The 14,191-nt window shown below is 44.8% G+C and overlaps 1 protein-coding gene across 1 annotated transcript in view; it reads right to left on the reverse strand.

The window, feature by feature from the left end:
* Positions 1-8,491, reverse strand: part of filip1l (filamin A interacting protein 1-like) — a 72,398-nt gene extending 63,907 nt beyond the window's left edge. Inside the window, exon 1 of the mRNA XM_030409883.1 lies at positions 8,158-8,491. The gene's annotated coding sequence lies outside the window, so the exon portion shown is untranslated. The remainder of the gene's footprint in view (positions 1-8,157) is intronic.
* Positions 8,492-14,191: the final 5,700 nt, after the last annotated feature.

The raw sequence follows: 14,191 nt of genomic DNA on the forward strand, positions 1-14,191 counted from the left end.
GCATCATATTATACCAGAATTCATCTCAAATCAACCCAAACGTGAAAATAAAGGATAACAATGCAGTTTTCAGTGATGCAGTGAGCTGATTTTGTGTTTTACTTTGTCGAAAACATCATTGAACAGCAGTCGGACGAACAGTTTTGTTAGATTCGGCGCATTGTCTTCGACCAAGAGTGATCAGGGCAGAGGTACATCAGGTGAACAAATATAGATATTTCCTTCAAGTGAGCCCCTTCAGAATTAATGAGCAGTAGGTGACATATTGCGCATAAAGATTTCCACAAATTGAGGCAGAATCAGCTCAAGAGAGGATGCTCGTCGCTCACAGCCCGGACACAACGCTCTAAAACACTGTTGTGTCTTTGGCCTCCTGCACCGCCTGTGAGTCATCTTGGCAGATCGGTGTAACGCACCCCTCCTTCAGCCCCGGGCCTCATCCCAGCAGCACTCCTGCCAAACACAAGCCCACTCTGGACAAATCACACCCATTTAAGACATTTCCCGAACCTGTCCGGTGCTGTCCGGTGCCAGAGCGAGTGAATTAACCGTCACGGGGTGCGACGCTGACACCTCTCACCTCCTCTTCGCTCTTCCTCTGTTCCTGTTCGCTCTCTGAACATGCCTCTTAAATAAGAGGGAGCAGGGAAAATGTTAGTGGGTCATCAGAAAATAGCCCGATAATTGACCCTGTCATTTAGCGAATGCAGAAGACGCAGAGCCGGGATAAGCCCGCTCATCTCAGCTGAGACCATTTCTATAGCAACAGCAAACACATGGAGGGGCAACAATGGAGGCTTAAAGCTGAAAGAGGAGCAGCGGGGCTCCTCGCTGCGTTTTATTTTCTACTCTCCAGTGCATATTTAGCGTCAGGCTGCCACCTGTGTCGCTTTATCCAATCCTGTTACATATGCCAAGAATTTCACAACCAAAGCCGAGTGCCCGGTGGGGAGGCAATGCAGAAATAGCAGCGAGATGTGAGCCAGTTCATGTAGAGGTTGGTGTGAGATACAGAGCTCCGTAAAGGTTTCCTTTACATAATGTATGGGTCTGCTGAAGCTTCACCCGCTGAGAGTGAGTTATTCTTTGAAAGGGAAGCAAATTTAGCAAACGTGTGACGTTAAATCAGTAGTTAGCAACATAATCTAGTGTGCAGAGAAGGTGATAATAACATTTGACATCTTTAGGACATTCAGTCCAAGTCTCAAGCAAGTTATTTTATCTTGGGAAGGTCAAATCACCCCAGAAGATACCGCAGCATCCGGTCTTAATAAAGAGAAAAGACGAGGTATTAATACCTGTCCGGTATTTATTTTAGTCAAGGCAAGATGCGAGTCATCAAAACAGTAACCGGAGTTCACTCGAGTCTAAATCAGAACGACTTGAGTCGACATCTTCTGGAAGACTGATACACATCCATCTGGTAAATACTGTATAAGGCTACAGCCAGCAGCTGCTTAGCTTAGCTTAGCTTAACTTAAGAAAACAAAGGGCAACAGCTAGCCTAGACTAAACTGCTCATCCACTTGTTGCACAAAAACCACTTGGCATCTCCTAAAAAAACCTCCAATTTCTCGCTTAACAAATGTTGAAACGTTGTCTTGAACGGTGGTCTCTGGCTTTTATCACCATAACAACATGGCAGTTATTGAGCTTTAGAGGTGATGTCAAAGCCAGGCTAGCTGCTGCCACTGTTTCCAGTCTTTTTGCTAAGCTAAGCTAACTCCTACTGTTGTAAAACCTGATTTACCTTCCACATCTGAAAGGCTGTTACTCTATTACCGTTACCACTGTGACTCATTGTTGTTGAAGGACAGAATAAACGAGTCACGCACATCTTTCTCTTGAATAATGTGTCTTTAAGTGGACGCGAGCTCTGCAGTGCTACATTGTGCACATGGCCCTGACGGTTTCTGCTGCATCATGGAAAGCGTTGGCACTTGTCAAACACCTTACACAGGAATCTGAGTTCATTTGGCCTTTGTTGTATATTTAACACGGAACATAGGCACTAAATAAAGGAAAGGCGATGACGCACGAGCAAATCCGAGCAATGTGGAGGACTCACATTAATAGCGTCAGGAAATGAAAAGACTGCCGGAGGTTAAAACATCTATCAGGATGACTAATGTGACTCACTGCTTATTATAATAAGAGCACAAAGGTGAGAAGGGTTTGTATCACAGCCGACACAAAGACGTATTTGATGTTTTTGCAACATTAAGCAGAATTATCATCAGTTTGTTTTTCATACAGTGCAGCAGTTTCTTTCTGATTCACTCAGCATGTCATCTTATTATCGTTGGTGCAGGAACACGCACATTGAGTTTGGATGCTCTCATTGCAGAACCAAGCGGCTACATGCATTTCTAGATTGTCAGTATTTTGTTTTTTTTAAGAGGTATTTGTTGAACTTCACAGCACTGAAACAGCGCTGGAGGAAGTTCTGGCTGCACTCTTTATCGATCTGGTGTTGGGGGGAAAGATTTGGGAAGCGCTAAAGCCCAGGATGCAGTGATGGTGCATAGGAGGGTCAAATCCCAGAGGAAAAAAGGTTGCTAGCTCGAATAGGTTTGAAAACAGAAAGGAGTATTGACTGGGAATAAGAATGCAACAGGCGGCCGATGGCAGGCTTATACTGGAAGCCTCGGGCTAACAGGGTTGGTCAACGTCATTTTCATTATTTAAAGCTAAATCAGTTTGTTGACTGGAGCGACATGATGCTTAAACAGCAACAAAGACTTTTAATGTCAGTGTTAATAGTCAGTTGGGTAGTCGGCGGCTGGTTGGTTTCTTGATTTGTTGGTTTATTGGTTGATTTGTTGGTAAGTTGGTTGATTTGTTGGTTGGTTGTTTTATTTGTTGGTTGATTTGTTGGTTAGTTGGTTGATTTGTTGGTTGGTTGTTTTATTTGTTGGTTGATTTGTTGGATAGTTGGTTAATTTGTTGGTTGGTAGATACTGTTTTTAGAAAATTGTGTCAATTTCTCTTGAACTAATCAAAGGATATTACGAGCAAGCAATTATGTAGGGGTTAAAATTTAGAGCTAAACGGGGCTATCAAGGTTTATATTGGATTAGTTTTGATTGAACAACGGGACAGTGGCTGGGCGTCGGGCAGAGGTATGTGCTCTACTGAGTGCCATTCTGGTTTTATTGATGATTTCACTCCAGTCGTCCTTTGTCAGCATTTATTTTGTCCCAGAGAACCCTCATTAAATAATTCCTCTGTTCTGTACTCGCCTTGTTTTCTTCCTACCATCTCGTCTGTAGTTGTGACGCAGATCGTTCTCACGAGAAGACGCTCTGCTTCTAATAATCTCCTGCTGACTCTCTTCCTTTTATGTTGTCTTTCTTAAGTTTGGTAGAAATAAAAACCAAACAGTCGACGCAGACGTAATGTGCACTTCATTTCAGACCATCTACGAATGTGTTTCAAGTTCGATCCAGGATGAGCAGGACCCTCTAAAGTCGGAGAAACATGACTCCAAATTGATTTCAGCTGTCAAACAAGCATGTCAGGGACCAATGTTCACTTCAAAGCCAGCTCTCCGTTTGCTTTTTCACTCAGGAGCCCCCAGCTATCATCCCACGCTGGTAGTTTTTAATGCAGCGCAGGCAGCCATCCGTCACTAATGCTCCACGGTGTACCGACGCAGCTACAAGCGCTACTCTCTTTTATACTTCCACAGATACGAGCAGCGAGGGTGTCCGCTGCAGCAAATCACACTGTGAGCACCCGGCTTACAGATACGTACGTGAATTATTAATGCACCTGGAGTCGAGCTGGGGAAAAAACCCTCTGCTGAAGTAAAGTGTCAGCAATAAAACACAACGTAAAGATAATGGAACGGCTATCTGCATTGTGTTTTATCAAATGATACGCAACGACTGACAGTTTGAGCTGACGGTGAGGTTTTTTTGGGTTTGACAGCTGCGCCTTCCCACAAAGACTCAGGAAGTTGTTCTACTCTTCAAAATAAAATGACTCGCACGCTTTTGCGTCCAACTTTTCTGCCTTTTTATAGTCATCTGTCCCCCCGAGCCTCTTCACTTGTCTTCACTCGCTCTCTTGGGGAGCGAGTTCTCCGAAAGCAGCGTCCAGATGATCTTTCAACGCACGCCCCGCTGTACAAACTGATCTCAGCTGACTTATTTTGACTTCGCCTGACAGCAGAAAGGCTGCCGGTCAAGCTGCGACACATGGAGGGGGACTAATGTTGGACAACATTGGCGTTTCTCTCATGATGTGTATATATAGGGATCTTTTCCCAGAGCTCTGAGCGGCTGGTATTCTGTGAGAGAAACTGGATCCCCGGGACTGAAACAAGTCTGTGCGCACAGCCAAACGCCATGTGGCCCCTCAACCCACAAGTCCACATGTACCGGGCGACCCCGCTTCAGCCGCTCGATGCCTCGATGTTACAACACTCTGTAACGAATCCGCAAGAACCGCAGTTTTGGATGCCGTCCCTGCAGAGCAAGCGAAGGCTTTAGTATGCGGGTGAAAAGGGCAAAACTCACTAATCAATCAAATGGGAATAAAAGCGTAGAAGGCCTTCTAGGGGCTTACAGACGCTGTTGCTTAGTCTGAGCACACAGATGCCTTGAAGGAGTTTCTGACCAGCAGTTGAATTATGGAGCAATGTTGCGGGTGCTTGTCGACGTCTTGGCGTCACTGCTTCAAACACAACTTTTCTTTATTTACAGGAAAACTTCACAGGGCAGCTTTAATTCCTCCAAAACGTACGCAGACTTCATACAGAGCCGGTCAGCAAAAGCGCCATACCTCCAAATTTGAACAAAATCTAGTGACGTCTGTGTAACCTTTTTTTTTTATGTGACTGTAAACACGAAACCATTTAGTTTGTCCATTAATCTTCAACGTTTAACGTGTTTTTCATCACATTTTATAAGAACTTTGAAAGAAAGAGGAATGTGTTTTGGCTCGATCATGACACTAAACTACTCTTTAGTAACACTTTACTGTTGCAGACTCTTAAATGATCGATCATTTTAAGTGGTTACTGCTTTTTATTTTTGGACCGGATCTGTCTCTGCTGAGAGTCTTCACCCTGAACTACATTTCATTGCATCCCGATCCACTTAATCGATTCTTTTGATTCCTGCTGCTCAAGGACGATCCACTCGGTGGTTACGAACTTCAAGAGAACGCGTCCGGGTGCTCTCTCGAGGTTTGATGGGGGAATACGAGAACAATAAAATGCGAGAAAGCTTTCGATAAAACTGCGCTCGAGACATTTTCAGCAACTTTTTCTCATCAGAATTCTCTCTGGTTGCTCTCTGTGAGATCTCTCCAGTTATTTACCCTCCAAGAAAAACTTTAAAACCTTAAAACTTTGAAGCTGAAATCCAGGAGGATGAAAAAGAACTTAAAGCCAAAGCACGGCACGTTTGATCTGCGTTTTTTAAGGCCTAATCGAGGAAAGATGTGCTTTGATTCATTCACACGCCAGCGAACTCTCCCCATTGATGAATCGCACACCTTCAGTAAAGCCTCCCAGCGTGGCCTTCTAATCTGACCCGCAGCTGGTGGAGCTCAAGGTGCCAGGAGGTTTGCCTTAATGCGTGTCTTGTTTAATGATCTCTGCCCCACTACCCTCAATCTGTCAATCACCCCGAAAAGGAGAGGCAAAGTGCTCTGCTGCAGAGAAATCTAAATATCATTGCGATAGAAACGTTTGCCACATTTTTAAGGGGTCTGCCTCTCGTCCGAAGTCGCCAGTTGGTTCATTAAGAGACCCTGGGATTTAAAAACGACCAGTGTTTCATGAGGAATTAGCACATTTTGTGCAGCAGAAGCAATGTGTGATGTTTCTTTTAATTACTTCCATTTAAATTCCATTCATCATCCCGCGAACCCTCGGATTTATCTTGTGACCAGGGAACCAACCACTCTGTGGAAGAACGACTCATACAAGTCCATAAAAGTAAAAGCTTCAGAGTTTTAGATGAAGGTCAACGAGACGATTTGTAAGTGTCCATGAGATCCTTCATTTACGTTAATTGTTCATGGAAGCAGCCGTGACATTCATTCTGCTTGCGTTGCACTTTGAGAGATGACGCGTCACATTTCCAGCCCCTGATTTGCGTAAAATTGATGCTTAGGTTACTTTATGCGAATCTGTGGAAGCCATCTTGACTCTCTGCTTCTGGAAACTCCTGGAAAACTATGAAAAGTAACCATTGTTTAGTTCAAATTAAGGCAAAGCCCGACGCAACGAGTGTTTGCGCTTTTGTAGGAGGTCCAATGTTGTGGACACGTACCAGGAGAGTCTGCAGCTATGCTAGCTTTCAGCCAAATGCTAACGTCGGCATGCTAACATGCTCACAGTAGCAATAGTAGCATGTTGAGGTTAAGCGGGTGTGATGTTTACTCTGTCCACCATCTTACTTTGGTGTGACCAAGTTTTATGGCAATCCATTCAATGTTTTGGGGGATATTTTATCGAAAGCCACACCTTCATTTTGTCGTTCAAGGAAAAGCTCACCAAAGATATAAGGTGGAAACCATGAATGTAAAAAGTCAAGATTTTAATGCTGATCCAACTGTACTGGTGGATGTGGTGATAATTAGGTTCCTCCGAGGCCAAAATGTGCAATAAATCTTATGGGATTCCTCCAAGATGGGACTTTGGGCTTCCCCTCAGACACAGTTTGGAAAAAGGGAAATAGACGAATTCAAAATACAGCCGATGACCCCACGAGTACCATTCACCTGACGCTCACCTATCGCTCAGCTAGTCGGCTGCCGTCTTTGTCGGCTTTGCGGCAGATTACCGGCACCAGAAGGCGGTGGCCATCGTATGTACTTAATCAGATTAGCCTGTCACTTCTAGTCACATGCCAAACCTCCAAGCCGTTTAAAGCTGCATCTGGAGCGTGCTGGGGGTCGTCCTTCTGTTCCGCCAAGCCCAAATATTTACCCACGAGAGGGGAGGAATGCTCCGACACCTGTTGATTCAATTTGTGTTCATTGTCGGGGGGGAACCAGGGTCGACCTGTTCATCCTCACACTGCTTTTCTTCTGCCCATCAAAGAGCTCAAAGTCAAACATATATATTTAAAAATGTGCGACCAGCCCTTCCGAACGTCTCTTCCGCTGACCGCCACATACCAACACATCAGCAAACTACGGATGCCAGCGCAGGACATCCAGTCTGGGCACGTGATAATCGCTTTTTTCCAAACGTCTGCGTTCACGATTAAGTGAGAATGCATCTCTGACCTGACATTTTCCTCTCTCTCTCTATCCCCACTCCCCCATAGTGTGTTTCCAAACTGAGATGTGAGTGCGGGCCTCGTAACTTGACCTCCCTCCCTCCCTCCCTCACCCGTCCTCCCTGCACTCAGATACTGTATGACACCGGGTTCTCATGGACACGCTGCCCTTTGGAAATTCCCCGGCTGCAACCAATACACCAGCATCCACTCGAGACGGTGTCGCCGCACAGGAGCTGGGTGAATTATCGCCGTAGCTTTGATGTGGTGGCTGATTTGACCAAGGGGTGCGTTAACCGCCGCCGCCGTATCGTGTTTTACCCCTCGTCAGCAAATCCAGCTGGAAAGCGCGGCTGATTTACTGCAAAAACACAAGTGGGAGCATCTGGAGACGGACTTTAGAGTTTCCTAGACAAATAAATTCGGCCCAGTTAGATAAAATCAATCCAATTAGATTAAATTAAGATTAGCAGATATTCCCCCGAGACCCTTCAGCAGTCCCTCTCCTCTGCTGCTTTAATCTCTATGTCTGACTAATTAGCAGCACCCTTGCAGAAAAGCTGCCACACACACAGATTACATCCCCGATAGAGGAGTGTGTCCTGCAAATCCACTCGAGTTGGACATTTCTAGTGCAGAAAAAACTGGATGAGTCCGTGCAGAAATAAACAAAGTTCCTAATGAAATGCATTTCTCATCAACAACAGCAGTGATTTCTTTTTAGAGGAATATTCACAACGCTCGTTTTGCACGTCCGTGTTTGCCACACAGGTGATGTGCATGCTGATGAACCCTAACGCACAGACGGACGCAACCTCTGCATTTGCATATTTGCCTTCCAAATGAAAAGAGGTTTTGGACACACACACAGACACACAACACAACACAACACAACACACAGCCTCTCCAGTCTTACCTCTTGCAGCGAAAAGCTTCAGCCCACCGTGCTGCTGCTGTGCCTCTGCAGTGCCACTGGCTGTGCCTTCAGCCTGCCGACTCAGATGAAGCGTTATCCTCAGTGTGTGAACGTTTCTCTCTCTCCGCTGAGCGTCTCTCTCTTTTTATTTTTTTTCCTCTCCTCCGTCGCAGCCGGCAACTCTCGTACAATCCAGGTGGTCTGATAGGTGAAGGATGAAAAGGACGAGGAGGACGAGGAGTCCTGACAGACTGAGGGGAGCTGCTGTGTGAGTGTGTGATGATGTCTGAGGCTGGGGATGGTGAAGACAGACTGTGTGTGTGTGTGTGTGTGTGTGTGTGTGTGTGTGTGTGTGTGTGTGTGTGTGAGAAAGAGAGAGAGCAGAGAGGGTGGGGGGGGGCGAGATACGACCTGCCATGCAGATATCAGCCCTGGTGCAGTTAAATTTAACCACCCTCCCTTCTGACACCTTGAGCCACGGCTGCCCTCCCTCTCCAGCACACACACACACACACACACACACACACACACCAACTCGGACGCAAGCACTCTGACGTTGCCATATGGCCCTTGACAGAAGTCTGAGCCCTTGGGAGTCTGTGACTGTCCCTGAGCTGTGGAGGAGTGATGGGGCTGAGGGGGGAGGCAGAGGAGATGTTTAGACAAGGAATTATTATATTTCCTCTGTTGTTTGGTGGGAAAATGAAAGAAAAAATGCATCAAACTCCAGCTGAGACGCTCCTTTAACCCTGAAGTCTGACCGGTTGCAGGCGTTGGACAAAATGTCACACAACATGCTACCTTGAACATGCGTTTGGTGAAGGATTACTGCAAATACGTGCAAACTGCAACAGAAAGAAACTCGTGTTTTTATGCAAACGTACAAAAAAAAACATGTCTGAACATCAGCAGCAAATCTGAAATGATACGGCACGTGAAGCATCTTGGGTAATATCTGCATCTGATTATTGATCACAAGAAAGTTACTGACAGCTTGATCAACGTGATCAGGGACATAACGAAGCAGCTGAGAGCCGATGTAAGAATAGTTCAGAGCAGCATGTTAGAAAAATGGAATCATGAATATATCATGCATGGTGGTTGACTCCTATGACATCGTCAGAGTCACGGTGGGCTGACATTACCCACAATGCATCTCAAGAGTCCAGCGTTTGATACAGTTAGCCGCTGTAGCTTTCAGCAGAGATGAGGAATTGGCTACAAATGACTCGTAAGTCCAAATCTACACATTTTTATTTTTAATTTTCAAACTTGTAGCCGCTGACTCAAGTGACATCACTTGAGTCAATCTATCCGATTGGTCCTTAATTGGCCACATTTCTGTATAAAACCTGCACATGTAGAACTGCAGCCCCTGATGTGTAAAACCTTTGCAGTTCCCCTTTAACAAAAGCCCCTTCGAGTGATTTTCTTTCACCTTGGAGCGGGGCGGGGTGGGGTTGCACCAAAAATAAGCCCCCCCGACACTTTAAGTGCCGCCTGCTGCTCCGGTTTTAAAGAACTGGGTTAGTTTCTGGTGCAGTTCTGGGCGGGAGGGTCACAGACAGTTGAGTCACCGGCGGAGTCTTTCTCTCTCTGTGTGTGTGTGTGTGTGTGTGTTCAGACGTCAGAGCTGTAATAGAATTATGAGCATTGTTCGGCTTCAGATGGCTGCAAGCACGTCTAAAATAAACTCCCTAAATAAATTAGCTTTCTATTCGAGGGCTGCTTCTTTCTGGCCAAAAGAAAAAGCCAGGTAACCGAATCAGGATTGACCTGTGGATACGTGTGAATGTGTGTTTCTATGAGTGGGCGTGTGCGTGACCTGAATTGCGTCAAGAGTCCTCCAGCTGTCGGTGGTTCCTCTCCCTCGACACGCCGCCATTAATCTCCCGGTCAGCTCTCTTTTTACTCACCTTCGTTCACCCAGGTGTGTGCCACCTTCTCGTCCATCATGATACGCCTGGTGGGTCGGGTTTGGTAGAAAGAAAATAGGTCCTACGTGAAACTGTTCCCAACAACATGTTATTGGTTATCTTGGGTAACCAGCTCCTGATTCCCAGAAAGACGCATCGCTGTTGAGTTTTCCAAATGTATTATTTGGCGCTACGAGCACCTCAAGGTCGAGCGACGTCTGGTTCCATTATGGGTCTTCTAAGACAAACGATGTTGTTTTCTAACCCTCTTAACAATCAAACAGACAAAAGGGCTATGCAAACACTTGACTGGCATATGTTCAGAAATCTGAGATTAAATATATGATTTAAGGCACATTAGCAGGCATTTGAGCGCATTAAAACATTATTGTCAGGTCCAGACATTTGAGAGAAAACCGGCAGCGCTACGGTCGATACAACCTCGGCAACTCACCCAAAAATGAATATGTGTTTTGGATTTTCAGGTGAACTGCCCCTTTAATGGGGAGGTGGTAGGAAGTGATTCAGCTGCTTATAGAAATTGTGTTTCTCAGCCACACAGTGGAATATGGGAAGTGACTCAGCTGTTCTGACTGCAGCTTTAATGAATATGAGGGGAGCAACACCTTCAAAAAATGTGCCTTAATGTTAAAGACAACAAATAATCATGAGCTCAGAATATAACAACGACGTAACGACGTGTCTGAGCCGAGAGGTTTTATTCTGAAGCCTCGTTCATATATATTGTCATTCTATAGTGATTGTAGCTCTGCTGAATATCCATAAACGGCAATTTCTGCATCTTCTCACCACCATTAGGAGCAATTCAGCTTCTGAGAGAAAAAGCTCCTCACACAGTATTTTCACTCTTAAGTCGAGCTGCTCGGGTGAAAAACTGCTGCAATCATGAGGGAGGAAATGTTCTCTCAACCCTGAGCAACAAGGATTTGGCGAGGTTGTTGCACATCACGTTGAGTCCGGATGGTATTTATGGCGAATCTTAACCTCGGTAGAGCCCTGGTATTTTTTCTTTATTCCCCCCTCGATGAATGGACGCTGTAAAAGTATTTCACGGCCTCGATTAGTTTCATCTCCCTCGTGGCCGTGCAAGCAGAGAAAACAGCAATTACGGAAACATAACGAGTGTTGTTGTAATCATAGATGGCACATGCATTCACATTAAGGGAATACTAGTCCTAATGAGCAACCGTATTTATGTTGTTGTTGTTACTTTTCTGCCTTATAGCCGACATTAATTATGTGTTTTGTGTCGTACCAGCCAAATCAGGTCTGTCTGTATTCATAGTCTGCATCTCAAGGTTTACAGCTTGGTGGTCGGATGTTGTGCCGACACATTTCACATTTCTGTCAAGCGCGTTAAAGGCTGTGTAGATCCTGACTGTATGTAATGAGACTACAGGCGTGCATGGTGAAATGTTATACCTTAGCAGTAAAGAACATCAACGAACCTGAGCTCAGAGAGGAAGGAAGGGAAATTAAATTAGTAGCTTTAAGTGTGTTCTTAAAGAGAGTCTGTAATTTCTGACGTACACAGTCTAGTCATCAGCATATAATGTTAGCAGTTGATGTTTCTGCAAATAACAGACATTTGGACCCAATGTGGTGCAAGACGTTCACAAAATATGCTGGGTAAGGTGGTGATGTTAATAGGCACAAAGATGCCAACAGGCAACAAGAGTTTGAGACTTTCTGGACATTTCCAGGCATTATTGGCGGTGTTGGAACATCTCCAGATGTCTTTATCGGCGACCAAAACCGATTGTTTTAAGCGGGAAGATGGACCATCTCCAGACATCTTTTGTGGCAACCAAACTTGTCGTTCTACCCTGAAAGACAGACGATCTCTGGGTGTTTTATTGGCGACCAAAATCAGCTTTTTATCACAAGATTATTGGACCAACTCCAGACATCTTTTGCAGCAACCAAAACTGGTCACCAGAAGTCGGACCATCTCCAGACATCTTTTGTGGCGACCAAAACCGGTTGTTTTACGCGGGAAGATGGACAATCTTGAGGTCTTTTTTTGGCAACCACAACCAGCTCTTTTTCACGAAAAGTCGGACCATCTCCAGACGTGTCATGTGGTGACATCTCTAGGTGTTTTATTGGCGACCAAAACCGTTTTTTTTATCGCAATATTATTGAACCATCTCCGGACGTCTTTTGCGATAACCAAAACTGGTCAACCGAAGTCAGACCATCTCCAGACATGTCATGTAGTGAACAAAGCCCATTGTTTTACCCTGGAAGACAGACGATTGGCGACCAAAACCGTCTTCTTATCACAATGTTATTGGATCATTTCCAGATGTCTTTTGCACCAGAAGTTGGACCATCTCGCTGTGTTTTCTTTAGCAACCAAAATGGGTCTTCTAAGACAAACCGTGTTGTTTTCTAACCCTCTTTACAATCAAACAGACAAAGGGCTATGCAAACACTTGACTGGCATATGTTCTGACATCTGAGATTAAATATATGACTTAAGGCGCATTAGCGGGAATTTGAGCGCATTAAAACATATTATTGTCAGGTCCAGACATTTTTACAGCATCGGTCCCAGGCCTGTCCGAGGCATGCGGTAACTTAACACCGGTCACTAATCACAAACATCACAAAATTAACCCCACTGACAGCTCTGAGAGCGGCACGACAGAAAGTGCAGGCCTAGGAGTTTCCAACTAGCCGTCTCTCATCACTTGGGAGTGGGTGTGTGTCTGTTTATGATTCGGACATGTAATACGGCACGTGTACGCTCAAAGTATCCCGTTACTTTACTCTCATTCTAGGCATTCGCTACCATATTCAGTCAAGCAGTTTGTTTACTTTGAGGAGGCAGATAAGTGGCAGAAATATGTACGAATAACAGAAATAAAAGATGGATTTGCTTCATCTTCCTCTGTGTAAAGACACTAACCCCGGTTTCCATTAGTGTCTCAGACAAAACACCTGTTTCCATCCGATCCTCGCTCTCTTGCATCCACAGACACCAGGGAGCTGTTTTATCAGTCCCTTTACGACGGCTCTGCTCATCCTGTTCAATACTCTTACATGACAGAGCAGCTGTAAATGACCTTTTTGGGACACTTCTCTCAGCGCCAGAGAGCTTTTATGGCACACAATGGCCGGCGTGGATTTGTTACGTGTCACTGCTTGTGTGTGCGGGCTTTTCAGAGAGGCTGTGTGATGGTATCAATGATGTCTGAGAGGCTTTTCGCCGTCAATAAAAGTGGGATTTGAGTGTGTCTGTGCGTGTGCCTGTACTGCAGAGTGGTTTAGGGTCATTTGAGGCTTTCATTTTCCAAGCAGCAGTATAAAACATCCAATTACTAGAGAAGAAGGGCTGGTGAAAGTTGATTTAAGTCATTTATATGTCTAACAGATCTGTGTGTGTTAGCCCGCTAAGCCAACTAGCTTATTGCGACGTCGAGCCTTCTATACGTGCACGGTAAATTCAGTCCTCATATACACTTACATACTTAAATGCATAATTCTCATCTTATATTCTAATTTTTTGTTGCTAAATCAACAACAAATCAATTGAAACGTCTGCTACTACTGACAGATTTTATGAAATGTAGCTTGGCAGGCTAATTTAGCTAACTTAACTTCAAGACTTACTTGAAAACTATTTCTCCACCTGGTTGTTTTTTTTTTTTTATGTTTTCTGCTCACTCATTTTTAAACCAGAGTTAAACAAGGACTTAATGGCTACATAACTGGTCCTGTGCTAACAAACGGAGGCTAATGCTAATGTTGAATCCATGGTGAATAGTCCTGACCGTGGAAATCAAGAAACAGATTTGTTGTTTTAGGCTTTTGCCATGTGGAGGGGAAAATGTCAAATTAAACTGTTATTAATTTAACCATTTAGCTTAGTCTTGGAAGCTGTGGGTCGCTGCGTTATGCTAGTTAGCGCGATGTGCTAATGACAGTAGCTTATTGTAGGGCAGAAAAACAATTTTACCCAGAGACAGCGCAGGTAGTGTTAGCATAAAGTGATAAAGTACCAGCTTTCTAATGATGGGCTTACAAGCATACTAGCAACTAGCTGGACATGCTATAGACTGCAGCTCACATTAGAGCAGAAAAAGTTAAGC

This window comes from Sparus aurata, chromosome 24, assembly GCF_900880675.1.
Source record: "Sparus aurata chromosome 24, fSpaAur1.1, whole genome shotgun sequence".
NCBI classification, from domain to species: Eukaryota; Metazoa; Chordata; class Actinopteri; order Spariformes; family Sparidae; genus Sparus; species Sparus aurata.